Here is a 20,187-nt window from a genome sequence, read left to right as displayed (position 1 = left end):
AGAAATCAAGGATATTTGGATAACTGGAAGTGGTGGGTACCTTGTTCTCCCTGTTATCAGCCATATGCTTGAATTCTAATTGTCTAGTGACCAAAAATAGTTATCAAGTTATCAAGTGTGGCACACCAGACAAAGGCGGCAGGGAAAAATCAATGAACTTGCAAGTCAGGTATTTCAACTTAAACACGTTTTCTCATTTAGCCATTCACTTTAAGCAGCTCTACCGCTTCCCTCAGGTTTTATAATTTACTTAGCACCTGGGAAACATTGATTGTTGTATTTTTTATCGTACCAATGGATTTCCCAACAAAACAGCTCTTTCCCTTCCAATATATTCTGTTGCAAAAACAGAAATTTACATAGTTTTGGCAGATGTATTTGAGCCAGGTACGCTATGCACATATAAGTTAATTTGCTTTGTTATATGCATATGAAAAACAGAGCAATATATTATGTGATTTATTCTTTATCGTTGCCTAAAATTCGTATGGTCCCATTTCCAGAGAGAACTATATATTCGGAACTATTTGAGGAATTGGATGCAACTGTTTCTACAGGCCTAAATACAGATTTGGTTATCCAGATGATAAAGCAATTTACCAGAACAGGGAATTGCTGAAAATGAATAAAGTTGATATGTGTGTGGATTCATCAAAAATAAATAACTTTTATAGGGTTGCAGAGAGTAACAACTTAGTAAAAGTTAACTATGATGTTCTTTACAATTCTTGCCACTGACAGTCGCCCATTTGCTACATGGGGATAACAGACTACTTCCACACTGTTCTCTGAATGTGGGACTCCACCTGCCTACCAATACTAATGCACAATTTTTTTACTCTTTCGTAGATCTGAGTTGCTTTAGTTTAGTTTAGCTGAATACTTATTAAAAACCGAATATATCCTTTATCACCTAACACTAGCAGCAGTTTTTTTTTTTTTTTTTTGCAGATCAATTCTCGCTAAGCAAAAGCTCTCCTTTTCTTTAGTAAAAGGCAGAAGATTCATATGTTCTGAAGGGAAACTAGAGCATTCCTTTCCTAGTACCTGCTAGCAACTTACACCCAAATTTTTGTATCTAAGTTTATGGTACCATCAGTTTTAACAGTTGATTTTCTATTATCTTATACATGTATTTACTTTTTTGATTTCTGAGATGAATACCAATGTTGTCATGTTTTATAATGTACCAATTGAAATGTTTGAAACCATTTAACCCAAGAATACAGGCAAATGGAATATTTGTATGTTGAAACTGGTGTGTTACCTTGAGAATTTTATGAATATTTCCACTTTTTTTTTGACTTCTCTGAAGGTGTAAGAGTAACTGCCACACATCTCAAACTATGTATTATTACACAGGAGTTATGTAGGACATGCTGAGGTACACTATTTAACATTATTTTGAAAATGTCATAATGTTTCAAAGTTACAAATTTTGGTTCAAGTAATCAATTTATGGTCATCTGTTTATGAATACATTCTGCTTTTTTTGTTGTCCCTTTCTTTTTATTTCTGTGTCAGAAAGGGAGACAGAGAATGTGGAGGGATAGAAAGAAAGAGAACAGGGAGGAAAAGATAGAAAAAAGAGAGAAGAAACTGAAGCCGGAGGAAAGCCTGGGAAGTAGCGCTGCCCAGGCAGGTGCACGCTCACATCCCTCAGACACAAGGGCTGAGCCACACGCCAGCTGGCAGGGCAGCCTCAAGCCATGCTCCCACAACATAGCAGGCTCAAAATGACTGGACTCATTGCTTGCTTCATCCCGCGTCTTCATGAGCAGGATGCTAGAATTGGGAGGCAGACAAGTCATTCAAAATCCGGTATTATGAAGGGGATGAAGATGTCGTAGTGATCTCTTGTCGCTAGTTCAAACTCCCACCTGATCCTCCTTCTTTGTTTCAATACTGTTTACAATATATGTCATGTCATATGCTAGTTTTGTTTTTTTTTTGAATCATGGAAATTGTTGCTAGTCTGTTAGTTCTGACAAAAATTTTAATTATTAAGTTTTATTAAAATAGTAATCCTCGGGCCTAATTTAGTAGCCTAATGCCTGAAGTTCTTGCCTTGCCTGAATCACGCTACCATATGGGCATTAGTCTGTGTCCCATCTGCTGCACTTTCCTTCCAGCTGCTTGCTTGTGACCCAGGAAAGCAGTAGAGGATGGTCCAAGGCCTTGGGATCCTACACACTTGGGAGACCAGGAGGAAGCTCCTGGATCCTTGCTTCAAATTGGCTGAGCTCTGACCATTGAGGCTACTTGGGGAATGAACCAGTGGATGCAAAATCTTTGTATCTCCTATCTGTAAAATATGACTTTCCAGTGAAAATGAATTGTAGGCAGAGCAATGTTGATCTGAAGAGGCGCTCAGACAGGGAAAGCTACCATTGCTAGTGGCTTAGCTTGTCATCAGAATTGTTTTTGCTTCTTCTATTTTACCTTTAATTTTACGATATAATTCCATGGGCTCTGAGATATCCATTGCCAATCCAGGAACATGGCAACTTTCTGGATCTTTTAATGTCTTTTGTTTTTTAAAATGTTTTATAGTTTTCATCATGCAGATCTTCCAAATATTTGGCTAGATTAATTCCTAGGTACTTTAAGAATCTTCTCCACTATTTTAAATAGGACTGTACTTACAATTTCTTTCTCACCCTTAGAATTATTTGCGTACACTAGCGCCATCAATCTGTGTTCATTAATTTTGTACCCTGCTACCTGGCAGTCTCTGATGAGTTCTGGTAGTTTCTTGACTGAGTCTTTTGGTTCTGCTGAGTAGCAAATCATATCACCTGCAAACTGGGATAATTTCATTTCCTCATTTCATATATGGATTCCTTTAATTTATTTTTCTTGCTGAATAGCTCTGGAAAGGACTTCCAATGCTATATTGAATAGCTTGGTGATATATATATATATATATATATATACACACACACAGACACACACACACACACACACATATATCTTTTTAGACACATTTTGACAAAGGGCAAGGGTAAGATGCTATTGAAAACTATCATTCTACAATTGTTTTGTTCGTTTTTATTTAGGTTCTACCAAGAGTCAGAAGTAAGAAACATAATTTTACTTATGATTATATTGTACCACGTCGACCCAGAAGAAAATACTTCTAAAGATCTCACATCATTATTCTGACTCTGATATTTTTCTTTTGGAAGGAATCTATGAGGAGCAATCAATATGGTAAACATTGAATGTGAGACAGTCCACGCAAACCACTGATCCTATCGAATGGAGCACTAGCCAGTGCAGCTTAACGACCACACAGATTTATTACTATATTGTTTTTGTTTATTTGATCCAGAGGCACAGAAGGACACAGAAAAAAAAAATAGAGGGAGAGTTCCCGTCCGCTGTTTCACTTCACTCCCTCAAAACTTTTGAAGGGTCAGGGTTCATTTGAAGCTAATCCTGGTAACTGGATATCCAGCCTTCTAGTATGAATGTCAGGGCTTAACTATATGAAATCCTCCCCTTCCCCCCCCCCCCCCCCACACACCACAGTCTCCAGGGCACACATTAGAGACAAGACGCAAACACAGGCACTTAAATATGAGAGGCAAACATCCCAGCTTAACCTTAGGCTTTGTGCCCACGTGGCCACACATACCTCCTGCTCCTCTTTACCACTGAAAAAGGAATTAAAATGCACGTGAGAGATGCCAGGCTCTTTCTTCATAGATACACAAAAGTATGCTTCCATAAGAAGACACTGAGGAGGTAAGAGGGCAGACTTAAAACTAACATGAGATATGCGCTTCATATAAACTAACAGAAAATACTTGAAAACCAGTATATCTGAGTGAATCTGTAAATGAGCATGAAGGTGTTCATAAAATCGGATCATTGTATACATGTTTCTAAAGAAGTGAATACATATATACACTCCAAACTTTAAAGCTGTTTGCATCTGTAATTCATTCAGCACTCACAGAGTCTATCATATAAGCTGTTAATAGAATTAAACAATTTAGCTTCTGATAAACACGCTACAAGTGGTAGTGCATCCATGGATTGAACTCTCACCTTTTGGCTGCAGGATACAGAGCCATTGTGCTGTGTGAAAGAAAAGCGACACAAAGCATCAGTATTATGATCACGTTGGAAAATGGAAGTATCAGCATGAGAATTAAAATTGTGGATTCTGCAATTTGTTTCTGTGAATTTTGAACACTCCACTGTGTCTCAGTGTTCTCAATAGGATTTTGGCATAGTCACATCACAGTAGACTGTGATCAGCAAATGACAAAATGTAAAACACTTGGAAATTTTTTGTAACAGTAAATACTCAAAGGATATATGCATATGGCTTTTTAGCTCAATTTCATAAACACATTTCAGATGTTTGCAAAATTATTGTAACTGACACATACATATTGAGAAATTAAATCTGTGTTAAAAAAATACATAACTGGAAGTGATTTAACAATCACTCTTGAGGAAGTCTCTGATAGTATCTGTTTCAACTTGACACATGTGTGCAGGGCCCGCCACCGTGGCCTAGCGGCTAAAGTCCTCGCCCTGAACGCGCCAGGATCCCATATGGGCGCCGGTTCTAATCCCGGCAGCTTCACTTCCCATCCAGCTCCCTGCTTGTGGCCTGGGAAAGCAGTTGAGGACGGCCCAAAGCCTTGGGACCCTGCGCCTTCGTGGGAGACCCAGAAGAGTTTCCTGGTTCCCGGCTTCGGATCAGCACAGTACCGGCCGTTGCAGTCACTTAAGGAGTGAATCATCAGACGGAAGATCTTCCTTCCTCCCTGTCTCTCCTCCTCTCCATATCTCTGCCTTTCCAATAAAAATAAATAAATCTTAAAAAAAAGCATGCGTCCATAGTAGGAGATAATCACATGTATTACTTTGACATCATATAAATGGAGAAAGTGAGAAATTTTATAATTGTCTAGCTCCAAATTCAAATAAAGTTTTCTGAATTCAGGCATAAGTAACTATTGCTTCTGATTATTGGGATACATTTTATAAGCTCTGCATTCAAGTTGGGACTTTTTATTCTATGCTAGACTGATTAGTCAATTTTTTTCTAAAATTCAGAAATGGACCTGCCACACTATGTTTACAGTAGCACAATACACAATAGCAAATCCATGGAAAAAACCCAGATACCTGTCAAAGAAGGAATGGATATAGATCTTAGGCACATTTACTCCATGGAATACTACTCAGCCGTTCAAAATAATGTAGTTAGATTGCACGAGATCAAAGCTCATGTCACAAGTAGTTATCAAGTATTACATAATGAACACGTGGGGACTGCAACGTGCTGTGCTTTTCATTGTAAAATTTAGCATACGCATTACGCACAAATTCTTTTTTCAGTATTCCAAATTTTCACCTCTGTTTAAATAACGTAAGGAAAGTCAAAAACAAACAAAACACTCATAACTGAATATTCTATTGATACTTCCATATCTCAAAAAAGTAAGTTGTAAAATTATTCTAAAAAAAGATACATGTTATAATTTCTACTTCATAACTAGAAAGTAATTTTAAAATATTTATTTTTATTAGAATTTCAGATACACAGAGAAAATTACAGACAGTGGGAAAGATCTTAAATCTGCTAGTATGCTTCTCAAAGAGCCACAAATGTCTGAACAGAACCAATGGAAAGTCAGAAGCCAAAAGGTATTTCTAGGTCTCCTATGTTTATGCAGTGGTCCAAGGGCTTGGACTATCCTCGCTGCTTTCTGTGGCCATAAGAAGGGAATTGTTTTGGAAATAGAGCAGCCAGAGTACAAACTGATGGCCACACTGGACGGCAGAGATTGAAAATGGAAAGATGGACCCATTCCTCTGGCAGAAAACACCTTTTTTTTTTTCTTTTCTTTCTTTCTTTTTTTTTTTTTTTTTTTTTTGCCTTACTCAGGAGAGGTTTTTACCTTACCTTAGTCTGTATGGACTTGAAAACAAAATAAATTAGAAGAATACATTTCTCACAGTTCTGGAGGCTAGGAGGTCCACAATTAATTGCTGGCAGATTCAGTCTGCTAAAAACCTGCATCCACATAGACAAATTTATTGTTACTACAGACTCACGGAAAATGAGGTGAGCAAGCTCTTTTATAAGCATTCTAATTCTTTTCACAAGGGTTCTGATTTCAATACCTAATCACCTTACATTCATCCCAGTTCAAATACCACCAACTTTGGAGTAATATGTTTATTTTTGCATGTATTTGAAAATCAGAGTTGCAGAGCGAGGGAGAGTTCAGAGTTTGTATGCACTGGTTCATCTGCCGTGTAGCCACAGTGACCAGGAATATATTAAGACAAGCCAAAGCCAGAATGCAGCAGTTCCATCCAGGTGTCTCATGTGGGCGACACTAATTCCATTTGTTAAAGGGAGCTGGGTCCCTGGAAAACAAACGGGCATCCCTATGAACTCCCTAGGGAACATGTCAGCTCCAGCTGTTGGAATTCCAACAAGTCAAGTATAGTTGCACACTGCAGTTCAAGCCATGACAGACATAGTCCATTGTAATATTAGTAATCGGTACTTCATTTGATGGAAATACTCACATGTCAACTCTTCCATAATATGAGCTGACTTCACTTGGCTACATGGAGTGATTCTAAGTAAAACATTCTACATTGATCTGTTCAGCCACTTCTTATTTTCTTTTTGTGGAAAAAGATGGAATTCTTCTGTCAAGACACGTTTAACCTGTAGTTAATATCCAAGAAGCACCTCTAAGCTGTTCATTTAATAGCATAAATATTGAGATTATATTATTTCTGATATGATTTTAATACAGTCCATTACGGGCCATGTGAAAATACTAAACAAAAAAAATGATACTACAAAAAATAAGATAGTCTCAACAAGTATCTTTTGAGCTAAAGAACAAAGGTTAGTGAATTATTCTTACAATGTTCCATTCTACTTTTAGTAATTAAGCACAATTTCTGTATTATATCATTTCTTGGAAATATCCTTGGGAAGTTTGTATGTATACATACACCTACAAACACATGTGGCGGGTGCTGGTGAAAGTGTTATTGCATTTGAGATACAATTGAAATCACTTGAGGTGAAGAATTTAAAGACAAGGACAAAAGATTAAAAAAGGTGAAATATTTGAAGAGTTGTGATTGTTTTTTAAGTAATTTTAGTTAACGTAAGAGCAGAAAGTATCTTGAAGAAACTGTTTATTGAAATTGAGGGGAGTTTTAAGATATTCTTCAATTACTAGTATTCAGTTTTAAACATTTGTGGTAGCAAAAACAGAAATAATCTTCATGATATTTCTCTTAATTTCTGACATTGATACAGTTTTAATTTTTCAAATGTAAATTAGTAGTAATATATTTTTACTTCAGGGTCATTCAAAACAAACCACTTTGTGGTATGAAGGTATTAGAATCCATATGTTTCTACATATTTCATCCCATCTCTGAATACCTGAGCTGCCTTTTATCTTGAATTATTGCCAGTTTATTAATGTTTCTATTCTTCCTCACCACCATATGTTCTAAAATGTCCTGATCTTGATTATAGATGTTAAAACAGAAATAAATGGCATTTTGCCTAGTGTTTTGTGATAGGTATCTCACTATGTATTATCTAGTTCAGGGATCTTGAAAACCTGTTTCATGCATAGTTTTAAGATTTTGCACCAAAGTAATTTTATCTTTTCATTGCATTGCCCCCAAACCTTTTGAAGTAATTCGACATTAAAATTCTCTTTTTAAGTTACGCTAGGTTGGCACTGAGACATCTCCCATCCCATTTCAACATGCTGGCATTGCCGTCCTGATCCCACTTTGCTTCTAGCTTCCTGTAGCACAGAGAAGGCAGCAGAGCAGGGCTGATGGGGTGAGATGCCGGCCACCTGTGCGGGACACACAGCCTGAATTCTTTCCCTTGCCTCCCACGTGTCCTGGCTGTTACGTACGTGTTGGTGGAGAATCAATGAGCACAGAACAAGTGAAAATAAATAAACGAAAATTAAGAAAACAAGAACTTAAGGTTTTGCTACATTTAATTTTTTTAGGTATCATTTTTTTCCAGATGCATTTTTCTTGGTTTTGCTTTTTGTTCATATTGCTCTTATTTATACACTTTCAAAATTATTTATCCTATTACATTTAAGGCATAAGAGCAAACAAACGCTTAATAAATATCTTGTGGTGTATTATAAGCAGAGTTGCCCTGTTGGGTATCACAGCTAGGTCATTGCTGGTGTGAACAGCATGTGTCCTTGCAGCACAATGTCTACAACACAAAGAGTTGGCTGGCAGTGCCTTATCAGAGAGAGGGTCTACAAATACCCAAATGTGAAGTTCAAATTTGAAAAATTAAACCCTTCACTGAAAGAGTTAGATTTCTCCAGAAAGTTCATTACTTTCTTCATCAAGTATCTTAATTAAAATTTATGAATACTCAGGTTGTATTTTCAGTTCATACTCTTGGCGCTCAATATATATTCATATTAAAATTGGTATGCATTTAATTATTCAAGTCTTAGTTTTTTTTAACTTGATTGCAATATGTAAGTATCAGAGGTAATTTGCTGTCTTGAATGTTTTATCACTTCTGAAATTTTTCTTTTGTTGCTTTCTTTTTGTAATTCAGACAAGGTTTCCATGAGACATAGAGCAAGTCTGAACGCATACAAGTTTGAATTCATAATTTTAAAACGGTATTTTTAACAGACAGCTATGTTAAGAGATATGATGTATTTTGGATCAAATACCATAAAGATGTCCATTATATTAAAATCTGTTATCTGTTCTATATTCACACTTTTAAAAAAAATCCTAACATACTTAAGAACCTTTTTCAGAAATCCATGTCTAAAACTCTCCTATAAATCATAACATTATTAAGAGCAACTATCATGTCTTTCCTCATTCATAATAATTACTTGGATACTACAATATTTACTGATTAATAGCGAATTGAAGTACAGCATACAGGAGTTTGTTGATAGCTTTACAACTGTCTTAGGAGGGTTAGTACAAATATTTCATATGCAAATAATTAAAGATAATTAAAATGTGAACACAACATATCCAAATTAAAGCTACAGTAATATGTTCATACTATTGTGGGTGCAAGTGTGGAATGTTGGGAGGGATCTTTCTTGGCCAAACTTGGTGACAACAGTTCCTGCTACAGTGGTTCCAGGAACCACTGCACAGGGCGCTCAAAGCCAGGGGTTTCTAAACTTTTATCCTCCAATCACATCGAGAACCATTCAGGACTAGCAAAGTTCCCATGCATTCAATCAACCAAATGTCAAGAGGCAGGAAGGGAGCTGCCGGAGTCTGTGTCAACAGCATGTGATGAATCCACGATAACGTCCCTCTGTGCAGTGAAATGGTAACCAGAATTTGAGAGAGGAATGGAAAAGCAATGTGGCAGATGTTGTGGCAGAGTGAGTTAAGCCACTACTTCTGTCAGTATTCCATATCAGAATGCTAGTTCAAGAATTAGCTGTTGGGCACCGATTCATGTTCTGACTGCTCAACCAGGTCTGAGAAGGCAGAAAAGGATGGGCCAAACCTTGGGACCCTGCACCTATGTGGGAGCCCTGGAAGAAGTAGCTGGCTCATGGTTTCTGACTGGCTCACCTCCAGCTGTCACATCCACTTGGAGAGCTCTGTCTATTGGAAATTTAACTGGCGAATTAGCATCTGTGGCCCAGGTCCTTGGCCGCTGCCAACCATTTCTGAGTTACTGGCTTTAGGCTGGTCCAGCCTTAGTGGTAGCAGACATTTGGGAAGTATCCCTGCAGAGGTTAGGTTTCTTTCTCTTCAACTGTTATTTTCCCTCAAACAAATCTTTAACATGAACGAAGAAGAAGAAGAAGCAGTAGTAGTAGTAGTTGGAGCCAGTGATGGAAAAACCAGGCGAATCCTCTGTCCTGTGGTGTTGACAACACATAGGGTGCCAGTTGCTGTCCTGTCTGTTCTGCTTCTATCTAGCTCCCTGCTTGTAGCCTAGGAAAGCAGGAGAGGATGGCCCAAGGCCTTAGGATCCTGCACGTATGTGGGATACCCAGAAAAACCTTCTGGCTCCAGTCTTAGATCAGCTCTGCTCTGGCCTTTGAGGCCGTTTGAGGAGTGAAACAGTGAGTAGCAGACCTTCTGTTTATTTGAAATTTAAAATTCATTTTATTTGAAATCTGACTTTCAAGTAAAAGGAAATAAAGTTTTCAAAAGATAGTAAGACAAAATTTTAGTATTTAAACTGGAAAGCAGGATATTTCTGCTTAATTTTAATTATATCACAGAGATTAGAAAGATAATATGATTTTAAAGATTTTTTTATAAAGTGTTTAACGAACATAGTGCTTCTTGGAAAATATATTATTCTGCATTATTTTAGATTCTTCAAATATGTTTACAAGATTATGCATTTTTGTGACCCACCACTGTGCATCAAAAAGTCACCATTCAAACCCATCATGACACAGGCAGACAACTTTGTTTCGTTGTTATTACAAGGAGACTTTGCCATGACATGCTGCGATTATGCTTCTGAAATTCGTAATTTTGGCATCAGATGTTGGTGTTACAAAGTTGGCTTCTGAAGTAATGCAAAGGATAAAAACAAAGTCAGCTCCAAGGCCATTAAGAATGTGAATACAAGGTCGAACAAAACTCTAGATACTTAAGAATAAACCAAAGCTGGAGACTCAAGCTTTTAAGAGTCATTAAGTATTTAACAGTTATTAACCAACAGCTTCTGGAAACTTTCTTTGCTGCAAAGAACTTTGGTCCGGTGGCTCCACATAAAAACATCTTAGGAGCTTTGATTGATTTAGGTAGGGTGACTTTGTTTTATTTAGGAAAAATGGTAACATGATATCTGTGTCTACATTGTTATTTAACATTTTATGATTTAATTACATTACACACTGAGTAACGAAAAATATACAAACATTATTGTAAAAAGGAATTTCATAGGGTCAAAATTGTTTTATAATGCTCGTTTGTATATGTTGAATGGCTATATTATACATGATACTAAAATAAATTTAAATTATATGTTTAAAATACATCTCTGAAGCATAGTTAGCTTGTTAGTTAATTCCAAATGTGTACAACCAGTGGACTAACCATGCTTTTCTCATGTCGAGTATCTAATACAATGCTAAAGTGTCATCAGTGAACTGAAGTTTGAGCCAAAGTAAGATTGTCCTCATTTGGAAATCCCTTACACATTAAAAAGATCAGGAGAAACAAAAAGTCATGTTAAAAATATTGTCAGCATTCAGAAAATGTCTAGTAATCTTTACCCCGGCAACACTAGAAAATGAGACTTCTACAGATGAACCAGCTGCCTTCCAGGGGATGTTAACATAAACACTGACAAGAGGGAGAGGTGTGTCGACACAAAGGTATTTGCTCTTGGAAAATGTATTTTATCTTAGATAAAGCAATATGAAAATTTACCTAATAACAGAATTTAAGTTTTATTCTTCTGTAGTCACTCCTAGTGTTGCTTGGCTTATTTAAAGCTTACCCTGTAGCCTGGGCAAATGTGCCCAAGTTATAAGTTGCAGAAAGACACACACAATTACTATAACACATAATGTTACTATGTAGCACAATGTGTGATGCATGAGAATATGCCATGGTGTCTCTAAAACCCATATTTTAGTTATTTAAATTTTATTCTTATTCATATAAAGAAAAAGCGCATAATAAGTGTAGCAATTAATACCTATCTTTGGTTGTTCTTCATCCTTTCTTTTACATTGAATTCTTATGCTTAAAAATATTTCTTTAAACTGAATCATTTAAATAAGTGATATACTACTAGATATGTTCATTAAAACAAAAGTGTGAACAAAACAATTTAAACTAAACAGATAATATATTCATATGTACACATAGATATTAAAATGATTTTTCAGGTAAATTGAAATATTAATGTTGAGATGAGATTATCAGTAAAGCTGAGGAGGTATCGCTAGCGGGACTTGGATGTGCATCAACAATGCCAGGGAATATTTCCCAAGCCACACGGAGTACTCCGATGTAAGTATTTTCTTCATCCTGTCGATGGCAGCCAACGGGAAAGTTAAAGCAGACTGACACGTGTGTGCTTCTGTTTGATGCTTAAATCTGGGTGTTGCACATTTTAGATAAAGAATGCACAGAGTTTGAGTCAGTTTTAAAACCTACTGAAAGCAGCTCATGGCTTCTAAACATTAAAATGCTTTTGCTCTTTAGTGTAAAATCTTCCTTACAACATAGTTGTATGTTGTAGTAGGTTATATACGCCAATACAGAGAAATCCACGGATGAGTGTTTTGATAAGATAGACATTTACTTCTCCGCCATTCACTGATGGTAAATATTTAGTTAAAAGCAAGGCTCCACATATTTAGTATAAGGATTCCTTAAACTGGCATTAGTCTCTAATCAGTCAGTTCTAAGAAAAGAATGTGAGTACCAAACATTTACATGAGAAATATACCCTCACAATGTATCAATCAGAATCTGAAATCAATTGATTACCTTAGCTGGGAAATGTTCCTAGATGTAAGGTAAAAACTCTTCTCTAAAAAACTGAAGAATTATTAGTTAAGCAATAGAATGTTATAGATAAGAATTAGTAACTTGCCAAATGAAGAAAAGTAAAGATTAGGTAACAAAAAAATAATCATAACATTTTAAACTACATATTTACTATATGTTCTCTATTAAGCTAACAAAATGTAACTGTATTATGTGCAGTCACTAGTTATCTTACGGACATCTCAAGAAAATCAATATTGTTTGCAAATTGATTTTAATAGCTATGAAGAGTTTCAAAATACAGATGTCGCACTATTTTCTTAACCATCTTTGTGTATACCTAAATAATTTGTTACAAGTCCATGCTAACCAAATCACTAATGGGGATTCCCCTACACAGATGCATGTCTGTTGCTATTATTATTTTCTTTTTTTTAAAGATGCATTTATTTGAAAGAATTACAGAAGAGAGACAGAGAGATCTTCAATTCATTGGTTCACTCTGGAAATGTTTGCAACAGAGAAACTGGGTTCTTCCAGGTATCCCTCATGAATGCAGGGGTCTAAGACCTTGGGCCATCGTTCATGCCTGTTTCAAGGCCATTGGTGGGCAGCCGGATAGGAAGCAGAATAGCCGGGACCCTGAGGACACTCGTATAGGATAAACACTGCAGGCAAAGGTCATCCTGTTAGCCACCACGTTGGCAATGGTTATTTCCTTAAGGATGATTCTTAGAAGTGGAATTAATGTGTCAGAGGTGATTAGTAAGTAACCAAAAAAAAATCACAACACGTGTTGCCACTTGCCATGATTATATCAAGTTAAAGTGAACAAATAGTGAGACTGTATATTTGATTCAATGTTTGCCAACAATTATAGCTAAAATAAAAGCATTGTCAATTAGATAGGAAAAATGTTCATATTCCTATTTAATTATATTTTTACATATTTTAGATAGCAATTTGAGCAAATTTTGTCATCGATATTGCTTTATTACTGTAATTTTTCTAGAATTTTTTTCACTGTATGAATAAAACCATTGTGTCTAGCTAAGAACACTATAATTTTCTCTTATACTGATCAGTAATCTAAAGAACATGCCCTTAATGAATAGTATGCTTCCATATTTTTTTCTTTGCATTTCCATGTTTTTTTTTTAATTCCCAAACAGTTTTTTTTCTTTTCAAATGCAGAAGTGATACAGATAGTGATCTCTTCACTTCATAATTTGAAAAATCTTCATGGACTGGCTTCATGCATTAATGCAGTACGAGGTGTATGGGTTTCCGTTTCCGTACGTGTATGTGCAGAGACATGCTTCTACTTATTTCTATGTCATAGAGACAGGCACAGATCCACTGGTTCATCTCCCAGATGCCCACGGCAGCTATCGCTGGGCCAGATTGCATCCACAAGCCTAGAACTTTGTACAGTTTTATTACCTGAGTGATGGGAACTCAAAAATTATGTGCTGTCTCTCCAGCTAGATATTAGGAGAAAAAAGGCCTTGAAGTTGGAGCCAAGATTAGAGTTCAAGCATCCAGTTATGCAATCTAAACTTACCAGGTGGCACTATAACCACTACACCTAACTCATGTGATGATAAAAGGATTCAAATGCAACCAAGTGGGGTTATTTTTAATTTTTTTAGATTATAAAAACAAATTATTAGCACAACACATTAGGTGTACTTTTAGAGCTTTTTGAGATTACTTTTTGTGCCAAAGTATTAATCATTCCTAATGCACTAGGGAGACAGATTTAAGGTTCTATTGACTTACAGTTCCTACACATACCACATACATCAGTAGAGTCTCAAGGACTGTCAATCCTGCACACCAAAATACAATGTTATCACTTATGCTCCTTAATTTTTATCATTTAATGAACAATGTTAGCTAGACTGCGTGATATTACAGTGACAAATGACATTTACAGAAACTGTAATTCACACAAACTTTGAACAAGTACAAGCATATTCAGAATTAGAATACTCACTTTGGCATAAATGAATTATAAAATGTTATGAGGCATATTTGAAGGCAAATATCCTAGTAAAATAGCTTTGTGTAACACATGATAAAAAGAATAGCACTGAACAAATGCTAATATGTTTAGTTACCATATTCAATCTTTTGATTATTTAAAGTTCACAACTCTAAATTGTACATGTTTTGGAGGTTAAGTATGACATTACAATGGATGGGTGTAATTTGAAATGGTTGGATATATGTCACTTCAGATGTGAAAATTGTGTGTGTATTGCGGATTCAAAATCTCCCTGGAGTTAGAGTTGTGCCAGAGTTGGTTGAATTGATGCCCGTGAGGGCCACATCTCATGTGAGCTCGGATGGCTGGGTCGTATAGTAACTCTATTGCTAGTTTGAGGAATATTTTGAATTATTCATCAGGTAGTTTTTCTCTTTCCATTTCTTTGTGGTCTGTTGGTACTGATTTCTCCTCCTCCTCCTTCTTCCTCTTCTCCCCTTCCTCTTCCTCCTCTTCCTCCTTCCTTTCTCCTCCTCCTCCTGGAGCCCTCTGGGATGACTAAGTCTTTGAGATATTTCCCGTTGGTTTCTGAGGCTGTCTTTGGGCGGAAAGCGTCACGTGGTTGTTTTGAAGGTGTCCGTCTGGAATGTAGGGAGAGCTGTCCAGATGCTCCTTGGGACAGCAGAATAGGGCCAAGTAGTTGCTCTTAGGGCAGTACTAGGAGGGTCCTCTGATCCACTGAATTATTTTATATAGAGGTTTCAAAAATTTTTGCCCTGTTTTAAAAGATATTATTTGAAAGCAGTTTCTGTTTCATAATGAAATTGAGAAGGAAGTATAGAGATATAAAATTGAATCACTGCCTCTACACATGTTCGTCATTATCAACATCTTCCATTAGAGTGATGTCTTGCTACAATTGATGAATCTTTGTAACATATTATGACCACTCAATGTCTATAGCTTACTTCATGGTACATGCTTGTTATTGTACATTTGTTGTGCTTGGATAAATGTGTATGTGTGTGTGTGTGTGTGTATGTATGTGTGCATGTGTTGTTGGTCTATAAATCATTGTCCTCTTTTATCATTCCTTTCCTTATCCTGCCTTTAATCTTATCTACTGTGACATGTTAGTGAGCCCTGAAACCAGATGATGTAATTTCTAAATTCATTCCTTTTCAAATTTTACTAAATACCCCTGGTTATTTTCATTTACATACAGATGTTTTGATTACTTTTTCATGTTCTACATTAAGGCCTGACAGTATTGTCACTATGATGGATTTATTTATTTACATTCATTTAAAGATATTTGTGAAATATTTAGTGTATCATGTTTTATGAGAATTAGGCCATATCTATTAAACATATTATCAGACATTTTTTGTTTTGCTGCTACTGCATTGTTTTTAAAGAGTTATTTATGCACTTGAAAGCACACAACCTTGGGCCATCTTGCACTGCATCTAGAGACTAACTATAATGAACAGAACCCAGCAGGGGAGCAGCAGGGAGCTCCATGCACTGTGTGGATCGGTGGCTTCACCCACAATGCTGGATTCCACGTCAGTGCTCTATTAATGTGTGTGTGTGTGTGTGTGTGTGTGTGTGTGTGTTTAAAATCTCAAACCTTACATTACATTCAGTTGTTACTTATTTTTGTGGCACTAAATCTGGAAAATTATATTATTTCTTTACCTTGGTATTTTAATAATAAATACTAATTATTTAGTAGAGTGGCTTTCTCTTGTAATTCCTTATTGCTGAATTAAGTGCTCATTTTTGTGGAAACACTACAGCATCAATTTTGTTCTTTTGAGAGCATAATGTCTGGAAACATATGGTGCTGACTCCTTACTATTTGTTATTTATAAAATTAGATCATTTGTTAAAAGATGCTGACTGCCAAGGTTTCTTCCTTTTTAAAGTTAATGATACTTTTCCCAGTAATTAATGTATTTTGACAATATTTGAACAACAATTATGAGATATTCTCTTGGAGTCTATCAGTATTCTGTTATTCAAATATTCAGTAATTAATTTTAGTATCTACGTGTATCTTTCTTTTTTTAAGATTTTTTTTTTTGAAAATCAGAATTATAGAGATTAGAAGAGACAGAAAGATCTTCGATCTGCTGGTTCACTTCCAAGTGGCCTCAATGGCAGGCTGGAGCTGATCTGTTCTGCAGCCAGGTGTCAGGTCCTTCTTCCGGGTCTCCCTCACGGTTGCAGGGTCCCAAGGCTTTGAGCCTTTCTCTGCTGCTTTTCCAGGCCACAAGCAGGGAGCTGGAAGGTTAGGGGAACATCCAAGGTACAACCAAGGGCCCATATGGTATTGTGGCGCATGCAAGGCAAGGACTTTCGCCACTAGGCTATCATATTGTGCCCTACATGTACCTTTCTAAATCCATTATTTGTCAACAAAACTATTTGTTCTGACAAACTACCTTAAGGAACATATTTCACTCCCCTATTCATGTATTCATTGATTCATTTATATTCATGGATTTTTTATTTTATCTGGCATATTATAATTCTTTATGATTAGAACTTATTTATTTTTATTTGAGAGGCAGAGAGACAAAGATAAATAGAGAAAGAGGCCATATATTTGGGCTGGTGGTTAACATGCTGCTTGCAATGGTTACATCCTGTATCCGAGAGCCTGCAGTCCAGCTTGGCTCTATCCTTATTCTTCAGTGCACATCGTAGGATCTGACAGATGAGGAAGCTTTTTTTGTTTTTTGTTTTATTTTTTGCCTCTCATCACTCTGCCTCTCAAATAAAAGCAACTAAATAAATTTTAAAAAGAATAACACAGAGTTCCCACATTGCTTTTCTCCTGAAAGTAACATCAGGATGGCTGAGAATGAACTGGACAGAGCACACAGTGACAGATCAATCTGAGGAATGACATGAATGGGAAGACCCTTGCGTCATGCGTGCTAGCTGAAAGTCTGTTTCCTCAGAAACTCAGAGATTTCCACCAATTCTTTAAGACCCTTTTTTTTACTACTAATTTGAATGTCAGACTTATGAAGTGATAGGGAGAATAATTCTAATCACTAGGTCTTGCAGAGTCCCCCAGTTTTTATACCACTGGATGATACTCTTGTTTCCTCCAGTTATTCTTCTGCATAAATATCCATAAAATATACCATGCCTCATCTTTATTGTGGTCTTCACTGAAGCTAACTGTATTAAATAATCCTGTATGCTTCTTCTATAATTATTTTTATTATAGAGGTCCCAGTCATGAACATTTTGATAGGTGAAAAATATATATGAATTTTAGGCCTCTGTGTTTTTAACAAAGTATGTACACCGCTGGACACACTGCATAAAGACCAATGGCAAAGCATAAAAGAAAACTCAAAAGCCGAAGAATAAAGTGTACTTATGACAGTGAAAATGCAAACTGTCTAAAGAATTTCAGAGAAATCTTCCACACTTTGTTGTAAAATTAGACCCATTTCTATCCTGTGACCCAGCAATTACAATCCTGGATATCTTCCTAAATGGAATTCATGTACATCAGTGGAAGAACATGTTACAAAAATATTAATAGCAGCCGCACTTAGAATAGCCAAAGTGTGAAAGTAAAATTGAAGGTCAACAGGAGAGTAGCTGAGTAAGTCATGGTTCAGGTGCTGCAGGAGCGGCATGGTCTTTGAAAAGTCAGCTGGAATGTCAGGTTTTGCTTTGTCTTGTTCCAGCCGTGGCTACTGTAGCCTGACGAGTGAAGGAGCTGCTCTCTCCTTTGCTGTGTGTGTGTGGGCGTGTAGCTCCCTGATTCTTCCACATCAATAAATAAATCTCCAAAAAGAAAAAAAAAAAAAGAAAATATATTGAAACTTGTAATTAAGGAATGTGGTATATTTCTTCATTAATAAAGGTTTGTGATGTATCTCAGAAACATTTGGAAATATTTAGAGATTAGGTTCTACCCTCAACAAATAAATTCACACGTAATTTTGGTTTTTTTTAACGAATGTAATTTAATCTGTTGTTTTCTATGTATCACTTATGAATACATTTAATTGTTTAACATTGCTCATGTAACTTACAGCCTCACTAATATTATTTTATAGTTTTTTGTTTTTTTTATTTTTGGCTCTTAGGAAAACATGCTATGTAAATAATCATGCTGCTATGAATAGGAAGATTTTTAATTAAAGATGAATATGAAATTAGAAGATGTTTGTCTTCTCTATTGCTAACTTTCTTATTTTATCTTATTGTCCCACATTTTGTTGTTTTTTTCATATATTCATAATTTATTAAAATCTCAACAATATATATAAAAAAAAGAACGTTGGAATCTGAAGTAGTAGTTTGTTGGCTTTCTTCCACAGTTGGTTGGATTTTGAGTTTTGTAAGTAGGTGGTTTAAGCAAGAGTCCGGCTGAGTTGGATGGAGGTGCCTTTATATCTTTGCAAGGACTCAGTGAATATCAGGTTAGAGTTACTGCCCTGGTTTGGGCAGTAGGGAGAGTCCAGCTGAGTTGGAGGTTGCCTCTATACCTTTGCATGGACTCAACGAATGTCAAGTTAGAATCACAGCTCTGTTTGGGGCAGTGTTTTACCTGGAATGGTTGAATCAGGATTTGCATCACAGCTCTGTTTGGGGCAGTGTTTTACCTGGAATGGTTTAATTAGGATTTGCATCACTTTTGCTTTGCTCCACTTTCAAAGGCTGCAGAAGTGCAAGCCCAATATCAAATGTGAACAACCGAATAGATTCTATTTCTAATCCGTCCTTGAATATTAATTTCTCAGTTAACTCAAAGCTAGAGAAATTTAAAGATTGGGGAGTAAAATGATGTATTAACTTGCTATAACTCTCCAAATTGTAGTTAGAAGCTTCTGAACTCTTCATTCATTGAAGTCTGTATGCCTATCCCAGCCCTTCTCCTGAAATAATACATTCTGACTGCTTTTCTCCAACTTTAGCCACCATGACTTTTCATTTAACTAAGATTTATGTTTTTTTACATTTCAGTTCATTTAGACTTTCTTGTGTTTACAAACCTTCTGTAATCCAATCAAAATATTATTGACTAGTTTGCTTGTTTGTTTAAAGAAAGAAGAAAGATCCCCTCTAACAGTCTCTGTTCTAATTGTGCTCTGAAATTCAAACTATTCTTTCAGGCTTAGACTTCAGAGTTAATGCTTCCCTACAAATGTCTTACTACTCTATCTTCATAATTATTCATGTAAAAATATCACTATGTGTTGTATATTAGTCTATTTGTTTGAAATAAACATAACTGAGGTTTACATCAACATTTTTAAAGCAGACTTGAATCAAATATTGTTAAAAGCTACTGTTATTAATATTTAAAATGCTGTAAGTATTCTGTTTTATGCTTACTTTTCATAAATGTAAGTCAACATTACCTGTATTATTTAAATTCAGTTTGAAAACATTCCAGGATAATAGCCTTCCATGATCAGATTTTTTAAAAGTTTGTTTCTGATGGCTACAGAAGAAAATAATTTAGAGACGCATAATCATACTTTGCACATCCAACTCCGAAACATTGACATTCAGCTCAATGGAACCAAGCAGTCAGTTTGCATAATGCAATTTACTGTTTCATCTGAAGCCAGGAATATTCTAATACTCAAGTGAACATCATTTACAAAATTCATAGATGCTGTCTTCAATTT

The sequence above is a fragment of the Ochotona princeps genome, chromosome 3 (genome assembly GCF_030435755.1).
Source record: "Ochotona princeps isolate mOchPri1 chromosome 3, mOchPri1.hap1, whole genome shotgun sequence".
NCBI classification, from domain to species: Eukaryota; Metazoa; Chordata; class Mammalia; order Lagomorpha; family Ochotonidae; genus Ochotona; species Ochotona princeps.
Note: the sequence above shows the minus strand (reverse complement) of the source record.